Below are 24,892 nucleotides of genomic sequence, written 5' to 3'. Positions count from 1 at the left end.
CAATCCCAAAGCACTTATCTAAATATATTTCATTCATTCAAACGTATTTATTGAGAGCTTACTTTCATTCATTTAGGTGTATTTATTGAGCGCTTACTCTGTGCAGAACACTGTACTGAGTACTTGGAAAGTACAATTTGGCAACAAATAGAGACACTCCCTACCCAACAACGGGTTCACAGCCTAGATGTGGGGAGGGAGGGGCGAGATTAGAAGGGGGAAAACAAAGCAAAACAAGTAGACAGTCATCAATAACGTCAATATAAAGAAATAGAAATATGGATATATACACATCATTAATAAAATAAATAGAATAATCAATATGTACATATATACACACATGCTGTGAGGCAGGGAGGAGGGTAGAGCAGAGGGGGGAGTCGGGGCAATGGGGAAGGGAGGAGGAGCAGAGGAAAAGGGGGGGTCAGTCTGGGAAGGCCTCTTGGAGGAAGTGAGTATTCAGTAGGACTTTGAAGAGGGGAAGAGAGCTAGTTTGGCAGAGTTGTGAGGAGGGAGGGCATTTCAGGCTAGAAGTAGGACGTGGGCCAGGGGTCGACAGCAGGACAGGCGAGAACGAGGCACAGTGAGGAGGTTAGCGGCAGAGGAGCAGAGTGTGCAGGCTGTACCTTTCTGTCACTGAAAAATGATGGGTGTCTGCTGAAATTTTATGTGTGAAGTTTTGTTGGCACAACTGTGATAAAATACTGAAATATCTGGTTGTTATCTATGGCAATTTTTTTGGTTCCATCTAAAGGATTAATAATTCCTGGGACAAGATCACCAAAAGACAGATGATCTATTCTGGGGGAAAAGTTGTAGGTTGCCCACAGTTATGTGAAGATTCCTTGCCACTTTATTATCATGCAGATGTCCATGAATCCAAAATTCATCAGGAGGTCATAATGAAAGTTCTCCCCTTGGCAGTGAAATTGAAGTGCTTTTAAAAGCATTTTTGAATATCACATCTTGGAGCAAATATTCCTCCTGTAGCCTATTTTGTATCATCTGCTACATTCCCTGCCACTCTCTTTGTTGCAGTGAGAGGTCAAATATCACTGGTTGATAAACCAAGGTATCTGCAGATGCAACCACTGTTTCTGCTAAATCTAACACAATGGTTCCAGTATGTTGACACTTCATGACAACAGTAATATCTATATTGATTCTTAATTTACTAAAATACTTGTCTACTTCATATTCATACTTCATCCAGGTATCCTGATAGACCAAAAACTCCATTATGGTTTAAAAAGCCATAGTGGTAAACACAATTAGAGAAACTGTACCCCTACTTGCTTAAATTATATATATAATTTACAGATAAGAAAACTGAGGCTCTTAGAGATTGTGATTTTTCTCAATTTATTTACAAGGTCAGTGACAGATCTGGAAGTACTCATTCATTCGTTCATTCAGTCATATTTATTGAGCACTTATTGTGTGCAGAGCACTGTATTAAGTGCTTGGGAAAGTACAAACAACAATATAACAGACATACTACCTGCCCATAATGAGCTTATAACCTAGAGGGGGAGAGATAGACATCAATACTAATAAATACATTACAGATATGTACATTTAAGTGAATCCTTTGATTCTCAGTCATGTTTTATTCCCACTAGGCCACACTACCTACGTGAGCTAAAGATGCTCTTTGATAAAAGGATCTTTAAGGGATGTAGCCTTTCTTTTCTTCTCATGCCCTCACCCCTGTTTTATTTTGGTGCAAGGGCATTTCAGATAAAAAAGTAATTAAAACCACCAAGCCTCCCTCTCAAGCCCTGCCTCAATAAGGGTTTATAGGACAACAATAAATATTATAAGATAATATTTTTCCAGTTGGCTGGCACATTCACAGTCATGGGTACCCTGCCCATGCAAAGCCAAAACAAGACTGGTATTGACCCGAATTTAAGAACTGTGGTTGGATACAGACCCTTTCTCTTCTCTCATGCCATGACACACACACAGTCACCAAGATGAAAATGATGAGAAGCACGGTGGCTTAGCGGATAGAACATGGGCCAGGGAGTTAGAAGGTCCTGGGTTCTAATTGTAGCTTTACCATATGTTTGCTATGTGACCTTGGGAAAGTCACTTCACTTCTCTGGGCCTCAATTACCTCATCTGTAAAATAGGGATGAGTGGGAGCCCCATGTGGGACAGGGACTGTGTGCAACCTGATAAACCTGTATCTACCCCAGCACTTAGAACAGTGTTTGGCACATAGTAAGAGCTTATGAATTACCAACATTTTTATTACTATGATTGTTATGGCTGAACAATTATATGTATTGAGCACTTACTGTGTGCATTTATTTATTTAGTCATATTATTTGTCTCCCTCTCTAGACTCTAAGCTCATTGTGGACAGGGAGTGTGTCTGTTTATTGTTATACTGTACTCTCCCAAGTGTCTAGCACAGTGCTTTGCATATTAAGCGCTCAATAAATGTAATTGAATTTAATGGCAGAGTACAGTATAACAGATTTGGTAGACATCTTCCCTGCCCACAACAAATTTGCTTAGCAAATTCTAATTCCTAACAAAGTCTAAAAAAGTATGTGAATTCTGGGACTTGGTCCAATCAGCTTAAGCTGAGACCTGGAATGTGGTATCCTTGTCCTTTATTAAGTCTAAATGGGACTCGAACAGGTGCAGGCTTCATTTTCATTCTCTGCCAACATGCCCTTACGGGTTTGTTGTGACTGTGGTGGTTCATAGGAACAACAACCTCTATCCAAAGATGGCATATGCAAAGCTTTGGACCTGATTCATGGATGGGAACACCATGATGAGTTGACTTCTTTCAGGACTCAAACCACTGGTCAGGAAATGAAACCAACCCAAGGAAGATGTTGGTACATGTTTTCTGTTATGCAAAGGGCAGAGTGGAAAATTGTATGTAGAACAGCCTCTCCGTTGCAAAATAAACATATTTTTCCCTTTTGCTAATTGTGCATCTGGTAAAATCTGGGCTTACAAGATGCTCTCACTTGAAAATCGCAAACTAAGGTTATTCCATTATTTTTATCGATTATCATTCTGGGTAAATGTGGATTCTGAAAAGAGAAGCTCCAGAAAAGAATATCTCATAATTTCTCTCTGAGTTTTCCACAGTGCTAGATATTTTTTCCCTGGATTGCATTGGAGTTATTATCCACAGTTTATCAGTAAATATAGGGATATTCAAGAAAGTATAAGAGAAACCTAACTTTGAACACATTATTAAGCACAGATAGACATGATTGACTATAATGCAGCATGGCTCAGTGGAAAGAGCACAGGCTCTTGTCACAGTCACAGTCAGAGGTCATAGGTTCTAATCCCGGCTCCGCCACCCTTCAGCTGTGTGACTTTGGGCAACTCACTTAACTTCTCGGTGCCCCATTTACCTCATCTGTAAAGTGGGGATGAAGACTATGAGTCTCATGTGGGACAACCTGATTACTCTGTATCTACCCCAGTGCTTAGAACAGTGCTCGGCACAAAACAAATACCAACATTACTATTATTAAAGTGCAATACATAATCTTTCATTAACAAGTGCTAAATAATTGTTGTGTTTAATAATTATGGTACTTGTTAAGTGCTTACTATGTGCCAAGCACTGTGCTAAGCCCTGGAGTAGATACAATTAAATCAGGTTGGTCACAGTCCCTACCCCACATTGGGCTCACATGTTACACACTTACTATGTGCCATGCACTCTACTAAACATTGGCATAGATACAATATTAATCAGGTACTACGTGGGACCCAAAGCCTCAGTGAGCTAAAGAAATATCATTTCATGTCAACATTCTCATTTTTGCATGGAGAAATAGTTTGATCTAAGAATTGTTCTTGGAGGAGGTAGATTTGTTCTTCTCAGTCCTCTCAGAGGAAGTGTGATCTAAAACATACTTATAAAAACAGAAAGAACTGTAAGTATTTGGTCACAATGTGAAAGCAGCATGGCTCAGTGGAATGAGCATGGACTTAGAAGTCAGAGGTAATGGGTTCTAATCCTGGCTCTGCCACCCATCAGCTGTGTGTCTTTGGGCAAGTCACTTAACCTATCGGTGCCTCAGTCACCTCATCTGTAAAATGGGGATTAAGACTGTGAGCCTCACATGGGACAACCTGATCACCTTGTATCTACCCCAGCACTTAGAACAGTGCTGGGCACATAGTAAGTGCTTAACAAGTACCAACATTATTAAAAAATCAACACTGCAGTCAGGACCTGGAAGTATCTGTAGAAATGAATTTGATCTTAAGCGCTTAGTTAAGTGCTCTGCACACAGTAAGTGCTCAATAAATACAATAGACTGAATAAAATGTTTGAAGTGAAAGGTAATTTATGTAAAGAAAGGATAAAATACCTCAATATTTTGCAGAGTCCATCATGATTGGTGAAAAGCCGAGAAAAGTTCACTAAAAATTTATCTTTGGCAAGTTTCTTGTTATATTTCCCTTAAGTCAGCTCTTATGCATGCTTCCAGATTCAAGATATGACTCGACTCATCACCTCATCACCTACAAACTGTTTTTTGTAGCGTGTCAAAACAGCAGAAATAATTTAAGGAGCAGCTTCAGGATTTTCAGTATAAACACAGATTTTGCTAACAGAAAAAGATTCAAAACTAGGTAAAATGGAAGTACAATAAATAAAAAGAATTATAGATAATTTTGAATAACCCTATAGATGATCAATCACTCTGAAAAAAGGTTTAAAGTTTTTCTCCCCATAGTAGTTGAAAATAGTCATGTAAATGATGAAGAATTGGAAAAATATCAGTAAAACAAGAAATATGTATGACTTACAAAGTACATATTTATATATTTCAATTACACCCATATATTCCCAGTTTAAAAGATATGAATAGTTAAAAAGGTTACAATTGCTTTCAAACTGCCAGCAGGATTTTGGGAATATGGAAACTATAAATGGCACACCTCCATTTTTAAATCATAAAGCACAGAGTTATAGTCAGATTCAAATCTACAGGTAACCTAATCCTGTATGAATGAGTTGTCTCCTATACTGAAGATTGCTTTAGTCTTTTTTCTTTTTTCTTCCTTGTTAGAGTTTTAATGCCTCAAAAGGCTTTTGTGCTGGTCTAGCAATCTAGCTTCTCATACAGATAAAGGGGAAAGCCCAGAAGTTTCTAGAACAGTAAAAGAAGTCAGGGAGAAACCTCTTTTTCATTCATTCAGTTATATTTATTGAGCACTTACTATGTGCAAAACCAGGTACTAAGTGCTTGGGAGGGTACAATACCACAATAAACTGTCACATTCTTTACCCACAATGAGGTTACAGGCTAGAGGTAGGGAGACAACATTAATACAAATAAATAAAATTACAGATAGGTACATAATTGCTGTGGGGCTGGGAGAGGAGAAGAGTAAAAGGAGCAAGTTAGGGTGACGCAGAAGGGAGTGGGAGATGAGGAAAAGTGGGGCTTAGTCAGGGCAGGCCTCTTGGAGGAGATGTGCCTTCAGTAAGGCTTTGGAGGGGGAAGAGTAATTGTCGGATTTGAGGCATTCCAGGTCAGAGGCAAGACATGGCCGTGGGGTCAGTGGTAAGATAGGTAAGATCGAGGCACAGTGAGAAGGTTAGCAGTAGAGGAGTGAAGTATGTAGGATGGGTTGTAGAATAAGAAAAGTGAGGTGAGATGGGGATCAAGATGATGGAGTGCTTTAAATTCAATAGTGAGGAATTCTTCTTTGATGTGCAGGTGCATGGGCAACCACTGGAGTTTCCAAGGAGCCAGGTGACATGTCCTGAATGTTTTAGTAGAAAAATGACACAGGCAGCAGAGTAAAGTTTGGGCTGGAGTAGGGAGAGACAGGAGAATGGGAGGTCAGCAAGAAAGCTGATGGAGAAATCCAGGCAGGATAGGATGAGTTAATGTGGAAGCAGTTTGGATGGAGTGGAAAGAGTGGTTTTTAGCGATATTGTGAAGGCGGGACCGACAGGATTTAGTGATGGATTGAATATGTGGATTGAATGAGAGAGAGGTATCAAGGATAATGCCAAGGTTAAGGGCTTGTGAGTAAGGATGGTGGTGCTATCTACAATGATGGGCAAGTCAAGGGGAAGACAGGGTTTAAATGGGAAGACTAGGAGTTCTGTTTTCGGCATGTTAAATTTGAGGTGAAGGGAGGACATTCAAGTAGAGATATCTTTCATTCATTCATTCCTTCATTCATACACTCATAATTCAATAGTATTTATTAAGCACTTATTATGTGCAGAGCAGTGTACTAAGCGCTTGGAATGTACAATTCAGCCACAGATAGAGACAATCCCTGCCCAATGACGGGCTCACAGTCTAATCGGGGGAGACAGACAGCAGAGCCAAACATAATGAAAACAAGACAACATTATCACGATAAATAGAATCAAGGTAATGTACACCTCATTAACAAAATAAATAGGGAAATAAATAATATATACAAATAAGCACAGTGCTGAGGGGAGGGGAAGGGGGGACGAGGAGGAGCAGAGGGTGGGGAGGGGAGGGGGAGCAGAGGGAAAGGGGGCTCAGCTGAGGGGAGGTGAAGGGGGAATGGGGAAGGGGGAGGAGCAGAGGGCGGAGGGGGAGCAGAGGGAAAAGGGGGGAGCTCAGTCTGGGAAGGTCTCTTGGAGGAGGATCAGGATATGAGAATGAGACTGGTGAGAAGGAGAGAGAGATCAGGGCTGGAGATGTCAGTTTTTGTTTGGACATCAATAGGAGCATAACCAATTAAAGGGGAGAATTTGATCTGGGAAGAGGGAAGCCAGGAAAGGGGGAAGAAACCCTAAAACTATGAGGAAAAGGAGGAGTCCATCTTAGGGGGTCCAAAAAGCATCAATGTAGGATATACAGTTCCTGTTAAGGGTTGAAAGGGACCAGGTATGGGAAACTGTCAGTTACCAGGAAGGCTAACTCCAAGGAAGGGACTGAAGATGGCATACCCACAAAAGAATAGAGCTCTTGGTCAGAGAATCCTTAGGCACAAGGGGTAAGTTAGGATGAAGTACCAGATAAGGAATTAGACCATTCATCTGGAATTTGGTTTAAGATTCTGTTTATAGTACTGTTGCTACTGAAACTTTTAACAAAACGGTATAGGTTACAACCACAAATGAGTTGGGGTATTCTGCGTTTGTGGAGCCTACTAGTCTGGAGACTTCATATCACAGTGGGGCAATGGTTATTTGGCATTTCTCTGAACTTCAGCAGACAGCTGTTAAGGAACAGGACTGGCTGAATGAACCCCATATACTTGGAGAAGCAGCATGGCTCAGTGGAAAGAGTCCGGGCTTGGAAGTCAGAGGTCATCGGTTTGAATCCCGGCTCTGCCACTTGTCAGCTGTGTGACTGTGGGCAAGTCACTTAACTTCTTTGAGCCTCAGTTCCCTCATCTGTAAAATGGGGATTAAAACTGTGAGCCCCACGCGGGACAATCTGATCACCTTGTATCTACCCCAGTGCTTAGAAGAGTGCTCTGCACATAGTAAGCGCTTAACAAATACCAACATATACTTCCTCTGTCTTTCAGAAGTCCCAAATCTTAGAGTTCTCGGATGGTAGCAGCAAATTAGTGCAAAAGTCTCAGGTGGCACCAGCATGTGGCACAAAGAAACTCCTTAGCTTGGCCGTAATGTGCTTTGAGCAGTAGGGTCTTGGTTCTGGAAATTGAGCATCCTAACTTAAAAGTTATGTCACCAATTTTCACTATATTTAGCGTCATTTCAGAAACTTCATTTTAGTATAATGGAATAATACTGAGCAGAAAAGTCAAATTTTTATGGTATTACTTAAGCACTTACTATGTGCCAGGCACTGTACTAATCACTGGGTTAGATACATATAAACAGACTGGACACTTCCCTGTCCCACATATGGCTCCTAGTCTTAATTCCCAGTGCTCTGCACATAATAAGCATTCAATAAATACTATTGAATGAATGAATGAATGAATGAATGAATGAAGACACAGAGAAGTTAAATGACCTACCCACGTTCACATAGTAGACAAGTGGCAGAACCGGAATTAGAACCCAAGTCCTTTGACTCCCAGGCCTGCGCTCTTTCCTCTAGGCCATGCTGCTTCACAAATGAGAATGAGTCATTATTCATTGTGTATGCAGGGCAAATAAAGATGAAAAATATACTTCCTAAAATGTGTACACAAAAAATTGTGTCGTGCAATTTGAAACATTCAAGATTTAAAATGCGAGTTTAAATATATTTTAAGTGTTCTTGATTTATCAGGTTTGGGGGGGAGATTTTGAAAATTCTTGAAAGCAATAACACGAAAAACGGTGTTATTTATTTATTTTTTTCAGATTCATATAGTCCCTACCTTGAAATCATGCTTTAGAGTCACATGTTTTCCTGGTTTGTAAAATTCCTCTATGTGTGAATACATCAATTCTCCGGCCATGCATGGCTAACAGTAACCACTCTGTTTCTGTTAGTTGTACTGAAGTCAGTGATTCTTTGTATCATTAAAGATTAAAAACTCTCTATTTTGAGTCACAGAGGTTTTTAGAAAAAATATTGGCATGATTGACTGAGACGAACCCTTTTGATCGTGAAAATTTTAAAGGGAGAGATCTGCTTTCTACTGCTGAAGTTTAAACAGCTCGAAATGTGTATTTCAGAGAAATAAGGGATTTTCAAGGTATAAATGTGAAAATTGCCATGACTTTAGAACTTCAAAACCATAGGAAGAAATAGTGTTTTGTTACCACTATTTTCTTTTGTACTGCCTTTGAAGGATGGGTTAAAAAGATCTACCTCCTAGCTTGCTGCTATTGGCAGGTGTCCCATATTTCTTACATTTTCAGGATGCTTTAATAATTTTTATTAAAGCTGATATATATGAAGATTTTTTATACAGATTGATAAAACAAAATGAGATGGAACTACTGAAGAAGATGCGATGGAAAAATTACACAAAGCATTGATTGAATAATGCATGAAAAGTACCCCTTTTAAAAGTCTCTTCTGCACATCATGATAATGATCTTACATCTTTGCAACATAACTATCATAAACAGAGATGTTAAAATTAGTCCCCGTTTTACTTAATTATTTACCATGTTTCTAGTTTAAAAGTTTGTTTCATTAGTTAATACAGAAAATCTAATAGCCAGCCTTAAAAAAAACCATGAAACGCAATTCTAAAATAGACACAGCTGTGAGTTTATTAACTTCAATTCAGTCCTTATTTTGTAAGAACTCCCACTGATTCTAAAGACAATTTTGCCTGAATAAGGACTTAAAAAGACAGTCTTTATAACCAGAGAGTGCAAATGTGTTTAATGCTTGGATAGTTATTCCATTCTCACTTGAAAGTCAATAGTGCACCTGGTTAATATTTAATTGTTAATAACCCAAAATGTGCTAGTTTGAAAAGGTAAACTACAACAGTTAAGTCACCCATTACAGGATTATGTTTTAATTAAATATGCCAATTTGGAATATTACTTTTATAAAATTAACATCAGTAGTATGAAATGCATATCACTTTTTCCTCAAAGTTTGTGTAATATTAATGTGCTAATATTTATACTACTTCTGTGAATTTTTCAATAGTAATTCTTATTTAGTATAATTAGTAAATCAATCAGTGATATTTATTGAGCTCTTAGCAAATTTAGTATAATGTAGCATCAACCAATTGTACTTATTAATAATAATAATAGTGATATTTCTTAAGCACTTACTAGGTGCCAGGCACAGTATTAAGCACTACGATGGATACAAGCAAATCAAGGTGGGCAGAGTCCCTATCCCCCATGTGGCTCACAGTCTCATTCCCATTTTACAGATGAGGTAATTGAGGCCCAGAGAAGGGAAGTGATTTGCTCAAGGTCACACAGCAGACAAGTGGCAGATTGGGACTTAGAACCCGTGACCTTCTGACTCCCAGGTCTGGGCTCTATTCACTACACCTTGCTGCTAGAAAGCTTGCTGTATATTAAGCACTTTAAAGAGTACAACATAATTGATAGACTTGATTCCTGTCCAAAATGAGCTTACAGTCTAAAAGGATAAAAGAACCCTTATGATGTCAGATTGAGGTCTTAAAACCTTGTAAAGTCACGAGACACTACTCCTATGAAATAAAGTGAAAATTTTAAAATTTTGTTGAGATACCAAGGTAAATTAAGAAGAGTGGAAAAGAAAATGGGAGAGCAGGGAGCGAGGGAGGGGTAGGAAGAGTACTATTATCCCCCATTAAAAGACTTAGTAATTCCCAGACCTTGTCATTTTGATTCTAGACACTGCATGGTTTTCTATGCAAGGTTTCATTTTACAAGCTATAATTTATATGTAAACCTGAGTCACTGGTTCCAGATAACCTATTTTGAAGGTTGAGATGTACCAATCTCCTTCTTGAAAAAGCCAATGACTCCTACTCCATTCTAATCCTCCTTGACCTCTCAGACGCCTTTGACACTGTCGACCATCCCCTTCTCCTCACCTTATCTCACCTTGGCTTCACGGACTCCGTCCTCTCCTGGTTCTCCTCATATCTCTCTAGCCTGTCATTCTCGGTTTCCTTCGTAGGCGCCTCCTCCCCCTCCCATCCTCTAACTGTTGGAGTTCCTCAAGGGTCAGTTCTTGGCCCTCTTCTGTTCTCCATTTACACTCACTCCCTCGGGGAACTAATTCACTCTCGTGGCTCTGACTACCATCTCTACGCAGATGACATGCAGATCTACATTTCCGCCCCTGTCCTCTCCCCCTCCCTTCAGGCTCGCATCTCCTTCTGCCTCCAGGACGTCTCCACCTGGATGTCTGCCCGCCACCTAAAACTCAACATGAGCAAGACTGAGCTCTTCATCTTCCCTACCAAGCCCGGTCCTCTCCCAGACTTCCCTATAACCGTGGATGGTATGACCATACTTCCCGTCTCTCAGTCCCGCAACCTTGGTGTTATCTTTGACTCAGCTCTCTCGTTCACCCCACACATCTGATCCGTTACCAAGACCTGCCGGTCTTACCTATACAATATCGCCAAGATCCGCCCTTTCCTCTCCACCCAAACGGCTACCTTACTGCTACAGGCTCTCGTTATATCCCGGCTAGACTACTGTGTCAGCCTTCTCTCTGATCTCCTTGCCTCCTCTCTCGCCCCACTCCAGTCTATTCTTCACTCTGCTGCCTGGCTCATCTTCCTGCAGAAATGTTCTGGGCATGTCACTCCCCTTCTTAAACACCTCCAGTGGTTGCCTATCAACCTTTCCGCCAAACAAAAACTCCTCACTCTAGGCTTCAAGGCTCTACATCACCTTGCCCCTTCCTCCCTCTCCTCCCTTCTCTCTTTGTAATACCCACCCCACATGCTCCGCTCCTCTGCCACCCACCTCTCACCGTCCTTCGGTCTTGCCTATCCCGCTGTTGACCCCTGGGCCACATCCTGCCGCAGTCCTGGAATGCCCTCCCTCCTCACCTCCGACAATCTAATTCTCTTCCCCTCTTCAAATCCCTACTTAACGCTCACCTCCTCCAAGAGGCCTTCCCAGACTGAGCTCACCCCTTTGTCCTTCTGCTCCCTCTAACTCCCCTTCACCTCTCCGCAGCTAAATCCTCTTCTCCCCCTTTCCCTCTCCTCCTCCCCGTCAGCACTGTACTCGTCCTCTCAACTGAATATATCTTCATCGCCCTATTTATTTTGTTTATTTTGTTTAATGAGATGTACATTACCCTGATTCTATTTATTTGCCATTGTTTTTATGAGATGTTCTTCCCCTTGACTCTATTTATTGCCATTGTTCTTGTCTGCCTGTCTCCTCCGATTAGACTGTAAGCCCGTCAAAGGGCAGGGACCGTCTCTATCTGTTGCCGACTTGTACATTACAAGCGCTTAGTAAAGTGCTCTGCACATAGTAAGCGCTCAATAAATACTATTGAATGAATGAATGAAACCAATGCACAGAAAGAGGGTCCAGTGGTTGCCTATCAACCTCCGCTCCAAACAAAAACTCCTCACTCTAGGCTTCAAGGCTCTCCATCACCTTGCCCCTTCCTACCTCTCCTCCCTTCTCTCTTTCTACCACCCACCCCGCACGCTCCGCTCCTCTGCCACCCACCTCCTCACCGTCCCTCGGTCTCGCCTATCCCGCCGTCGACCCCTGGGCCACGTCCTCCCGCGGTCCTGGAACGCCCTCCCTCCTGACCTCCGCCAAACTAATTCCCTTCCCCTCTTCAAAACCCCACTTAAAACTCACCTTCTTCAAGAGGCCTTCCCAGACTGAGCTCCTCTTCTCCCTCTACTCCCTCTACCACCCCCCTTCACCTCTCCGCAGCTAAACCCTCTTTTCCCCCCATTTCCCTCTGCTCCTCCCCCCTCCCTTCCCATCCCCTCAGCACTGTACTCGTCTGCTCAACTGTATATATTTTCATTACCCTATTTATTTTGTTAATGAAATGTACATCGCCTTGATTCTATTTAATTGCCATTGTTTTTACAAGATGTTCTTCCCCTTGACTCTATTTATTGCCATTGTTCTTGTCTGCCTGTCTCCCCAATTAGACTGTAAGCCCGTCAAACGGCAGGGACTGTCTCTATCTGTTGCCGACTTGTTCATTCCAAGTGCTTAATTCAGTGCTCTGCACATAGTAAGCACTTAATAAATACTATTGAATGAATGAATGGATATGGAAACCTCAGATTCCCTGGCAATCACAGCTATCAACACTCAAGCATGTGAGAAGCTGGTAAGTCCATGAGACATGACTTAGATCATTACATACCATTAAGTTACTAGAAATAATTAAGGCCAAGGATGTCATGGAAAAATCTCAAAAAAGTATACAATACCTGAAGAATTATCATTCCTAAAATATACTCTTGATAGTATTATCAATTTGAATCAAATTAATTTGCTGTTTATACACTATTCACAATGTTATCACTTTGAATTAAATGTATTTGCAGTTTTGACAAAATTAATCTACTTTCGGGTTAAAAGCCTAATGTTCACTTTCACTGTACATATCCCAGGACTATAACCCTTATGAAAAAACTAGCTTGATCATTTGTGCTGCCTAATATTGGGCAGCTAATTTTTCCCCAGTTCAGTATAATAATAATAATGTGGGTATTTTTTAAGCGCTTATTATGTGCCAAACACTGTTCTAAGCACTAGGCTAGATACAAGGTAATCAGGTTGTCCCACGTGGGGCTCACAGTCTTCATCCCCATTTTACAGATGAGATAACTGAGGCACAGAGAAGTGAAGTGATTTGCCCAAGGTCACACAGCTGACAAGTGGCGGAGCTGGGATTAGAGCCCCTGACCTCTGACTCCCAAGCCCAAGATCTTTCCACTAAGCCATGCTGCTTCGCCAAATAAAGCAGCCGAAGCTTCAGGCACCGCTGGGATAATAGATATGATAGATATGACACCAGATATCTTTGTGTATGGTATTAACAATAATAATAATGGTATTTGTTAAGCATTTACTACGTGCCACTAAGTGCTGGGGTAGATTCAGTTAATCAGGTTGAATACAGTCCCTGTCCCACATAGGACTCACAGTCTTAATCCCCATTTTACAGATGAGATAACTGAGGCCCAGAGAAGTGAAGTAATAATTATGATCACATTTGTTAAATGCTTACTATGTGCCAAGCACTGTTCTAACCGCTGGGGGTGGGGTATAAGTTAATCAGTTTGTCCCACGTGGGGCTCCCAGTCTTTATCCCCATTTTACAGAAGAGGTAACTGAGGCACAGAGGAGTTAAATGACTGGTCCAAAGTCAAACGGCTGACAGGTGTCGGAGATGGGATTAGAACCCATGACCTCTGACTCCCAAACCCGGGCTCTTTCCATTGAGCCACGCCGCTTCTCTAAGTGAAGTGACTTGCCCAGGTTCACACAGAAGACATGTGGCAGAGCTGGGATTAAAAACCATGACCATCTGACTCCCAGGCCCTTGCTCTATTCACTAAGCCATGGTGCTTCTCCTTCTCCAGTATTGTGATTCAGCACCCACTTTCCTCTACATTGACTCCTCTTCGTGAGTCATGTGACTTAATATTAAAGCCTATGATCAGGACACTCTGGGAGTGGAACATATACTCTGGAGAAGTTGGGATAGGGTCTCTGAGCCCCTGAAGTAACACTGGCCATTTGGTGTCACTGTTTATGCTGCATCTCTGTACTGTACTCCCCCAAGCACCTACAGAGCTTCATACCCAGGAGCTGCTGAAGTGCCCCTGAAAGAAAATTGAATTCTGACCCAGAAGGAAGTATTAGCAATGGGTTTTGAATATCTACACTGAGGAAAGTCTAATAGAAACACCAAATGTTTTAAGATGTTAAACTGAGTAAATCTAACTGCATAGGTTTCCGTGCTTGTTCGATCGTCTATCTGAAGTTGTCATGTTGGAACGGATGCTGCGAAATTATAGAGAAGCAACACATTGCTCTTGGCAAGGCTTAATGTAAAATTTTCTACCCAGAATGTTACTGATGCCACTTTTGGCTAGAAGGTGTTGCATGGAAGTGTGGGGATGAGATGGGCATAGGGTCTTCAGCTGTCAGGGAAATATTCAGTTTCTCCCAACAAGTTTTATATAGAGGCTGCAACCTAGCGGGTGGGTAAGAAATGGAACTTCCACTTTTTCAGCAGCTCCACGGAATGAGATAGGATAACTAGCAATGACCAGAGCTTCTGTTTCCAAAACCAATGCTAAGTGAAGAGCTAAGATTATGCCACCACAGTACCCTCAAGTGGCCAACTATGTAGGCATCTCTCCATTCCTCATGCATCACCCATTTTCCAAGTCCCTCCCCAAATTCACAGTCTCCTAACATCCTGTCCGTCCATCAGTCTACCAGTAATATTTATTGAATGCTCCACCAACTCTCCCCACCACCCAGCTATTCACTTCTCCAACTCACTTGAGGAGCAGCATGGCCTAGTGGAAAGAGCACAGGCCTGAGAGTCTGAGTCTCGATTCTAATCGCAGCTCTGTCACTTGTCTCCTGAGTGACCTTTTTTTTGGCAGAAGGCAATATGGGCAGGGAAATTTTCTGCTAATTCTAATTTTTTACACTCTCCCAAGCAGTTAGAACAGTGCTCTGCACATAGTATGAATTCAAGAAATATCACTGATTGATTAAGAAGTCACTTAATTTCTCCATGCCTCATTTCCTCAAATATAAAATGTGGATTCAGTACTTGTTCTTCTCCCTAAGACTGCAAGCCCCAAGCGAGACAGAGACTGTATCCAATCTATTTTGTATCCATCCACCCCAGTGCTCAACAAATGCTGTATATTATTATTACATTTCTATCCCCACATATTATGAGGAGGCAAAACTCCTTCCCTCACCCTTGTTCAGGTTAATTCTAATTCTTCTTAGTCCAAACATGACTATTGTGCTGATTAAACATGCAGTGAGTGGAAAGAGGTGCTCATTGTGTACCTGGAGTTGGAAGTGTAGGCTCCGCTCAATCATCTTGGTCCTCTTCCAACTTGGTCTGGCAGTACAATGAGGAGAGTGGCCACCTGGCCTCTGAAGAAGAATCCAGGCAGGAAGTCCAGGGCTTCAAGCTGGGGTAAAATGGGAAAGTAAAAATATTAAGCACCTACTGTGTGCAAGTGCTGATAGAGTAGTAATGGTATTTATTGAGCACTTACTGTGTGCAAAACACTCTACTAAGCACTAGTGGAGAATAAATAAATGGGAATTAGGCACATCCTGCCCCTTATATGGGCTCAAAGATCTAAGAAGTAGTAATTGTATTAAGTGTTTACTGAGTCCAAAGCCTTGCTACCATGCCAGGATAGAATACATGGGTGGGAATTAGACACTGCACTGCCAGACCAAGTTGGAAGAGGACCAAGATGATGGAGCAGAGCCTACACTTCCAACTCCAGGTACAGAATGAGCACCTCTTTCCACTCACTGCATGTTTAATCAGCACAGAAGTCATGTTTGGATTAAGAAGAATTAGAAATTAACCTGAACAAGGGTGAGGGAAGGAGTTTTGCCTCCTCATAATATGTGGGGATAGAAATGTAATTAGACTGAAGGCAGACACACTGGGAGCAATGAAGCAATAAAACTTTAAAACAGCATCAAATGCAAATAATACAAACACACAAAATAAAACATGTCAGGGTATTGCGGCTAAAGGTTCAGATTTCAGGACATACCTTTAGCTACATTAATGGTACTGTCACCACTGGTTATATGCTGTAAGTACTGTTTTCTTTCCTGTCGAGGTGGTAGAAAGCAGGATGAGCTGGGGTCTCCTCAGTGATGCAGAGTAATCAGTGCTGTTTCCTGGGGAGGCGTCATGGCTGGCACCCAACGCCCTGGATGATGGGGAAATTAAGGTGGCTTGTTCAGCCACAGTGGAAAGGTTGTGAAGGAAGAAAAGGCTATAGTGGAGGTGGTCTGAGGAGGCTCAGCACTGTTTTTATGCTCAGTGTACACAGAACATTCTGGGAACCGGGGCTCTGGCCAACATAGAGGGAGGGCAGTTTGTTATTCATTTGTTCTAATGGTTAGAACACAGGCCTGGGAGTCAGAAGGACATGGGTTCTAATCCTCAGTCTGCAACTTGTCTGCTGGGTGAACTTGGGCAAGTCACTTCACTTTTCTGTGCCTCAATTACCTCAGCTGTAAAAGAGGGATTAAGACTGTGAGACGCATGGTGGACAGGGTCCAAACCAATTTGCTTGTATGCATCCCAGCACTTAGAACAGTGCCTGGCACATAGTATGTCTTAACAAATACCACAATTATTATTATTATTATCATTATCTTCTCCCCCACTAGGCTGTGAGCTCCTGATGGGCAAGAAACATGTCTGCCAACTCTGTTGTATTGTACTCTCCCAAGCACTTAGTACAGGGCTCTGCACACTGTAAGCACTCAATAAATACTACTGATTGATTGACTGGCCATGGTGAAGAGAGAAATGAATATGCAGGGAGGCAAGGTTGCAGGAACCACATGTTTGACTTGGCTGTGGTGCAGAGGTTCTGAGGAGGCTCTGCAGGTGTTTCTATCTCCAATCCGGCTTGATGGGAGTAGGGTCCCTGGGAGGCACAGAGAGAAGGCAATAATTTTGCTTGTTCAAAATTATTCCATTTATCCCGTTCCTTTTTCATGCCCCTTCATTTTCTGGAAAGGAGCTCACCAACAACTTACATCAAACTGTCTAGTATGCTACTTTCTCAACTACAGAACCATCAAACAGGTAGATTTTATGCAAAGTTTCCTTTTTTCTAAATTGTTAGCGTCACATTAGTTTTGGTGGGAGTGGGGGGGGGGAAATTTCTTCCTCATCCTTATTCTGTTCTTTGTTTTTCTGCCATCATCTCCATGACCATTTCTTTCAAGAAATGCAAAAACATGTCATTTGTTTAAGAAAAGGTCACTACAGGTAAAGCTTCCTATGGCTTCTATTCTGCTCTGTGAAAGAAGATTGCTCCTACCCACTGTTAGCCCAACTACGTGATTAAGGAATGAGCCTGCCAAAATCAGGAAATTGTACAATAGCATAGGATTATATATTTTACATACACAGTTTTATAAATGTCATAAACACAGTTCGTGTTGCTTTGGAAGGGCAAATTGTCTCTAGGTGGCCAAGAGGACTTTCCAGAATGATTTCTTTTTTTTTAAATTATATTGTTGGCATGTCTGAAATAGAACTTTGAGAAGTGTTTTAAATAAGCAATGAGACTCAGCACCTGTAATCTAACTGGTGATTACGCCAGTTGTTTTGAATTTGGAAAAAAGAAATAGCAAGGGACTCCAATTCTGTTTTTCTTTATGTTTTTTAATGGGGAGGAAGGGAACCTCAAATTTATAAATCAGATCAGAGAAGGATTTAGTTTAGTGTGAAGCATTGTACCATGTACACTCTCAAGGGCATTATTGGCCTTTGGGATTTCACTTGCTTCTCTTATGGTTCTCTATGAGGTGCTTATGTTTGAGACTGTTGGATCTCCATTTTAAATCCATAGATCTTCTGCAAACATTAAAATTGCTCTGCAGTGGAGTGAAAGCACTTCACTACTTTGAAAGCGTATCTTTCTTGTTTCAGTGGTGTTCAGTTAGCATTGGAAGCATAAGAAGGTAGGAAAAAAACCTGAAACTCAGGTACTCCCTTTTCTGCTTATTTTGCCACTATATTTTACTGTATAATCCTAGTGAGCTGTTGCTAGTGACAACAACTGGGTTTTGTGTAAGTAAATAGTCAACTAACAACTAGTCAACAATAATAAATACCATAATAATAACTAACCCAAGCTAGAAATAAGGATATAAACATTTTATGTGGAAGGAGGAATCCACTAGACTATATAAACTCATTGAGATCTGGGTTGAGATCTGCCAACTCAACTGTTTATAGTCTGCCAGGCACTTAACCCAGTGCTTTGTGCTCAATAAATATCAGTGATTGATTGGAAAGAACCATGTCAACAAGTGAAAGGGAGCCGGGCTATAGAACTTTAAACTTAAGTACACCTATGGCTAGAGGTTTACTGCAGATATCTTCAGAATATATTTGTAACTTTCATAAATACTCATCTGGAGACAGCTGAACAAATTTCTGTCACAAATAACCATTCTCTAATTAGATATTCTTCTGTTTGGGGCAAAGGATGAAGATTAATACACACTGATTAAACTGAATCCATTTAGGTCCTGGATGCATCTGCTTCTCTTGGTGCTAGTTTTGATTTAGCACTCTAAAGAAATTACCATCAAGTTGGTTTCTTCCAACCCACTGAGTTCATTTTAATGCTCATACCATTATGTGTCTTGCTCTGTGCAATGGCACCACAGAAGTGGCATTCGGAGACTGTTCTCTTATGTATAGTTCATTGCTGCTCTATATTTGCTTCTGAATGTGGATCCTTTCAGTAAATTATCCTGAAACAAAAGTGCATAACCAACTCTTACCCACTCTTACCAGTGTTCAGAAACTCAGTATGCTTGAGAGCACCCTTTGCATGTGCTATCAATTGTTTGGCTGACTGGCGATACCGTGTGAAATTCACAACGTTGATTAACCTAAGTATATGCCATGGGAATAGAAAAACCTATTTACAATGTCATAAGGGAAAACGCAGTCCATTTAACTCTGTTTCATTTAATGCTCCCTTTTCCAAACCAATTAAGGATATTAAGCGAGAACTGCCTGTTGTTTAACCTGTCAGAAATCTCCCAGTCTTTAAAGTGAACTGTTTAAGATCAAATTCTCCAACTTCCTTATTCACTTAGGAGGTTTCATGGAATTATTTCTAAAGACAAATTCATTTTCAATTCATGGGAAAGCATGATGAAGCAGATGAAATGGCAAAACTTGTTCCAAAAGCAAAATTAGAGAAGCAGCATGACCTAGTGGACAGAGCACAGGCCTGGGAGTCTGAGGACCTGCGTTCTAATTCTAGCCATGCCACCTTTCTGCTGTTTGACCTTGGTCAAGTCATTTCACCTCTCTGGGCCTGAGTTACCTCATCTGTAAAATGGGGATTAATACTGTGATCCCCACATCTGGGACTGTTTCCAACCTGATTAGCTTGTGTCTCCTCCAGCACTTAGTACAGTGTCTGGCAAATAGTAAGTGCTTAACATAAAAAGATGACTGACATGAAATTAAGGAGAGCTTGTCACTTTTGCTGCCTTGCCTTTGGCTGTCAAGTCATCTCTGACCCATAACGATGCCATGGACACATAACTCTCAGAAAGCTCCAACTCCATTTGCAGTCGTATTTTATTTTAGACTGAAGTGGAGAGAGACAGAAGGTTGGGAGATCGGAAAGGATGCTGATGCAGTAATCCAGTTGGGATAGAATGAGTGATTGTACTAATGTGGGAGCAGTTTGGATGGAGATGAAAGGGTGGATCTTGGCAATATTGTGAAGGTGAAATTGGCAGGCTTTGGTGATGGATTGGATTTGTGGGGTGAATGAGAGAGCAGAGTCAAGGATTACACCAAGGTTGCTCCTTGTAAGATGGGAAGGATGGTTATGCTGTCCAGAGTGACGGGAGAGTCAGGGAGAGGACAGGGTTAGGGAAGGAACATAAGGAGCTCAGTCTTGGATGTGTTGAGTTTGAGGTGCTGGGAGGACATCCAGGTGGAGATGTCCTGAATGCAGGAAGAGATACTAGGCTGCAGCGAGGGAGAGAGAACAGGGGAGTTGTAGATTTGGGTATCATCCGCATAGAGATGATAGTTGAAGCTGTGGGAGCGAATGAGTTCACCAAAGGAGTGACGATAGATGGAGAAGAGAAGAGGACCAAGAACTGATCCTTGAGAGTTTGGGAGGGAAGATAAAGAGTTCAGTCTTGGACATGCAACGTGGCTCAGTGGAAAGAGCCTGGGCTTTGGAGTCATAGGTCATGGGTTTGACTCCCAGTTCTGCCACTTGTCAGCTGTGTGACTGTGGGCAAGTCACTTAACTTCTCTGTGCCTCAGTGACCTCATCTGTAAAATGGGGATTAACTGTGAGCCTCACATGGGACAACCTGATTACCCTGTATCTACCCCAGTGCTTAGAACAATGCTCTGCACATAGTAATCTCTTAACAAATACCAACATTATTATTATTATGTTGAGTTTTAGGTGGCGGGTGGGCATCCAAGCTGAGATTTCCTGAAGGCAGGAGGAAATGCTAGCCTGGAGGGACAGAGGAAGAACAAGGAGGAAATATAGATTTGGGTGTCATCTGTGTAGAGGTGAAGCCGTGGGAGCGAATGAGTTCACCAAGGGAGTGAATATAGATGGAGAACAGAAGGGGACCAAGAACTGACCCTTGTGGAACCTCTACAGTTAAGGGATGGGAGAGGGAGGAGGAGCCCGTGAAGGAGACTGAGAATGAATGTCCAGAGAGATAGGAAAATCAGGAGAAGATGGAATCGATGAAGCCAAGTATATTCCTCAGCTTTGGTTTCCAATTTGGCCACTCATACTCTAAAATTTGACCTATGCCGTATTCTTTACTAGTATCTGGAAGCAATGGGTTTCAAGCCAGTTATTTAACTTATTTGGCATGGATACTAATCCAGAAAATCAAGTATGGCTAGCTAAATCCTATTATGATTGGTTATCTTAAACGAGTTCATCTAGGTTTTGTTTGAACACTTTTTCAATTATACAAGTACAATTTTGTAAAGCCATTTTTTTCAGGTGTCTGATTTTCTACATTACCATTGGATTCATTGTGTGTTTCTCCACAGCCAATATACAATGGGTTGAGAGTATTACCTGACTATTCAAGCTTAATTTAGGGTAATTTGCTTTTATGCATATCAGTCAAAATCACACCCATAATGTTCTATTTCAAGTAAAATGACAGAATTTTGTTCCACATTTTCTCTCAAGCTACAATTCATGTATCAATTATCAATTGTCTCTTGTTGCATACTAGGCACCCATTATTCAAAATATCAACAATAGCCACAACATTCACTCAGGTCTTAGCTAGCTTTTGGTGGATAGTGGGACATATATCCACTTAATAAGAATGAAAATATTCAATAATAAAATTAAATAGCTTTCGTAAATGTTGAGGATTTCAACAGTTGAGAAAGGCAATAGTTTCTGAATCTCAGCATTGACTTTTGTAAATGGTTTTGACTATAGTTAAAATTTTAATTCAACTCCTAAAAATGTGTGAAAGCTACATTTGTGACTGCCCCAACTACCCCATACTCCTGCTTTCTCCTTTTTAGAATTTTTTGGAATGTAACTGAATTTTACATATATGGTTTTCTGGCCATAGTATCCACAGAAGCACTTATTCAAAGAGTAAGCTAATTTAATGATCAAATATCACAGAAAGGATACTGAAACTAATAGTTGAATCCACATATTAAAAGTAAGGGACATTTTATAAACAAGATTACAGTTTGGGGTTTTCTGAGGTTACTATATTCCATTTAGCATTAAAATGTTAGTCTACATTTCCTCTCACTCATTAATATTTTTTTTGAATTGGATGTCTCTGAAACTTTGGTTGAGGCTGGTTGGATAATTATACTTGATTTGTATCACTTGTGGCAGTGGAAATCTGTATATAGAAAAATTCCCTGGTAGTAAGGGGCTTTTGAGAAACAAGAAGAAATCTGCCACAAGCCTCCTAGTTGTCATGAAGTGGATATAAAAATGCACAGGTGCTAATGATGACAAGACTTGGAGCCATATGCTTTGTTTGAGATGTCATTTCTTCATTGAAGTGGTGAGTAGGAGGAAGGGAATTGCTTATAAACCGGTCTTCCAAGTTGGCCCAGTGGCAGAAGTAACTGCTGAAGCTATATTGCCCCTTTTCCTTGCCTGTATATATCTTGGAGTGATGTACCAGTCTATCTACTATATGTGTGGCAGGCTACTGTATTTTTTTCTTCTTTCCCCACTTTGGGTTTCATAGTCTATCCATATCTTCTTGGATTCTCTGATGCTCACCTTCTCACTGAGCCTCACTATTGCCCATCTTGCTGCTGACCCCTGGTCCACCTCTTACCTCTGGCCTGTAACGTTCTTCTCTCCTCAAATCTGCCAAGCAATTACTCTCCCCCCTTCAAAGCCATATTGAAAAAACCTCTCCTTCAAGAGGCCTGTCCAGACTAAGCCCCATTTTTCCTCATCTTCCACTCTCTTCTTCGTCACCCTGACTTGCTCCTTTTGCTCTTCACCCCTCTCCCTGCCCCACAGGATTTATGTATATATCTGTAATTTTATTAATTTATATTGATGTCTGTTTATTTGCATTGATCTTTGTCTCCCACCTCTAGACTGTGAGCTCACTGTGGGCAGGCATTGCCTCTCTTTATTGCTGTACTGTACTTTTCCAAATGTTCAGCACAACACTTTGCACACAGTAAGAGCTCAATAAATACAGTTAAATGAATGAATGTATCTGCAGTGCTTTCTTAGGGGTATTTAAGCACTTACTAAATGCCAAGCATTGTACTAAGTGCTGTGGTAAAAATAAGATACTTGGGTAGGACATAATCCCTGTTTGAAATGGGGAAAGCAATCTAAGTAGGAGGAAGTATAATTTAATCCCCATTTTACAGATGAGTAACTGAGGCACAGAGAAGTTAAATGACTTGTCCAACGTCACATAGCTGACAAATGGTGGAACCAGGATTAGAACCCAGGTCTTCTGACTCCTAGACGCATGTTCTTTCCATTAGGCCATGCTACTTCTTAATCTCACACTGTTTTAAATCCAAGAGCACAGACTGCAGCAGTATTCCCTACTAGCCAATTTGAATTGTGTGCCACTAGCATGGGATTATTGTACAAAAGAATGGATTGCTCAGAGCAAGCCATCATACTCCTGAAAAAAACCAAATGAAGTTTTTTTTTATACTGTTAAGTGCTTATTATAAACTAGCCACTGTTTTAAGAGCTGGAAGAGATACAAGGCAATAGGGTTGGACACAGTTCATCTCCCATATGGGACTCACAGTCCTAATCTCCATTTTACAGATTAGGTAGCTGAGGCACAGAGAAATTAAGTGACTTTCCCAAGTGACCCAGCAGACAAGTGACACAGCCAGGACTAGAATCCAGGTCCTTCTAATTCCCAGGACTGTGTGCTATCCACCAGGCCACTCTGCTTCCCTTACACTTTTCCTGACATAATTACCTTCTTAAACACAGATGTCTGATTAATGCTCAGCTGAATGCCAAGGGACCAGAAATGGTGTCTAACTGAATTTTAACAATAATAATTGTTATATTAAGAAATTATTAGGTGTCACACACATAGTATAATATAATGCTAGGCATTTTATGCTATTTAAGCACATGCTATAAATCAGTCACTGTTTTAAGAGCTGGAATAGATACAAATCAAACAGGTTAGACCCAGTTCCCATCCCACATGGAGCTCAGAGTCCAAGTAGGAAGGAGAACAGGTATTGAATCCCTGCATTTCAGTTGAGGAAACTGATGCAAAAAGAATCAATCATTTCATCAATTAAATTTTTTATTGAACACTTACCGTGTTTTGAGCTCTATTGCCTAAGGTAACACAGGAAGCAAGTGGCAGAGCTGGGATTAGAACGCAGATCCTCTGGCTCCTGGGCCCAGGTTCTTTCAACTAGGCTACGCTATGCTTCCTTAAAACAGTATAGAAGAGATTAACATCAAAAGTACTATACTCATGGAAAGGTCTCCCCTCAAAATCCTCATCTTCCAACCAAAGGACATATTTCCTACATTTCTTAATTGCAATCTAAAATAACTTCTGTTCTTAAACACCAGAATATACTGAAAAATGTTGCATTTAGAAATTGAGGGAAGTTCTTTTATTCCCATTAGAGCCCAAGTTTTGCTGGTTCTGGCATTCTTTTTTTCTTTGCCAAATTTGTAAACTAGACATTACTTTTCATTTGAATAAAACAGTGCATAGAAAGCAAGGCAGAATATTACTGATAGCAAAGCAGAACATTTGGAAGACTTTTTTCATTTGGGAAATTTTTTTCCTTCTCTCACTTGGTTTTAATATAACAAGGTTACCGTAAAGCAGGAGGGAAGAGCCATTAGATGCTCAAGGAACTGAAACTCTTGGCATTGAATTAACACACATCTCTTACTTTATTCTTTGTGTTCCCCTAATGAGCTAAGTCTAGAAAGCAGAAATAATCAGGTAATCCTCCTTTTGTATTTGATGAGGCCACTGAAGAAGGGCCCTTATGAGGGAAGGGAAGACTTGGTCCATGGTGTTTATTTGAAAATATTTAGATTTTGTCCTGGAAATACCAATGTCAGTCAGATTTGGATCCTACTGGGTAATACTGCAAGTGAATAAATTCTTAGAAAACTTAAAAGTTTTATATGGTAGTTTTTACCCACTTGCACAGATCTGGACTGTAAATCTGCATGTCAGAACTCAAACATACAA

At 40.9% G+C, this 24,892-nt stretch overlaps 1 protein-coding gene and 1 pseudogene across 1 annotated transcript in view; one reads left to right on the top strand and one right to left on the bottom strand.

The window, feature by feature from the left end:
- CSMD3 (CUB and Sushi multiple domains 3) overlaps positions 1-24,892 on the top strand; it is a 778,187-nt gene that overhangs the window by 39,610 nt on the left and 713,685 nt on the right.
- The window catches only part of LOC100081141, a 74,573-nt pseudogene that overhangs the window by 9,096 nt on the left and 40,585 nt on the right, over positions 1-24,892 (bottom strand).

The sequence above is a fragment of the Ornithorhynchus anatinus genome, chromosome 4, assembly GCF_004115215.2.
Source record: "Ornithorhynchus anatinus isolate Pmale09 chromosome 4, mOrnAna1.pri.v4, whole genome shotgun sequence".
NCBI classification, from domain to species: Eukaryota; Metazoa; Chordata; class Mammalia; order Monotremata; family Ornithorhynchidae; genus Ornithorhynchus; species Ornithorhynchus anatinus.
Note: the sequence above shows the minus strand (reverse complement) of the source record. Positions and strands in the feature narration are given on the sequence as shown.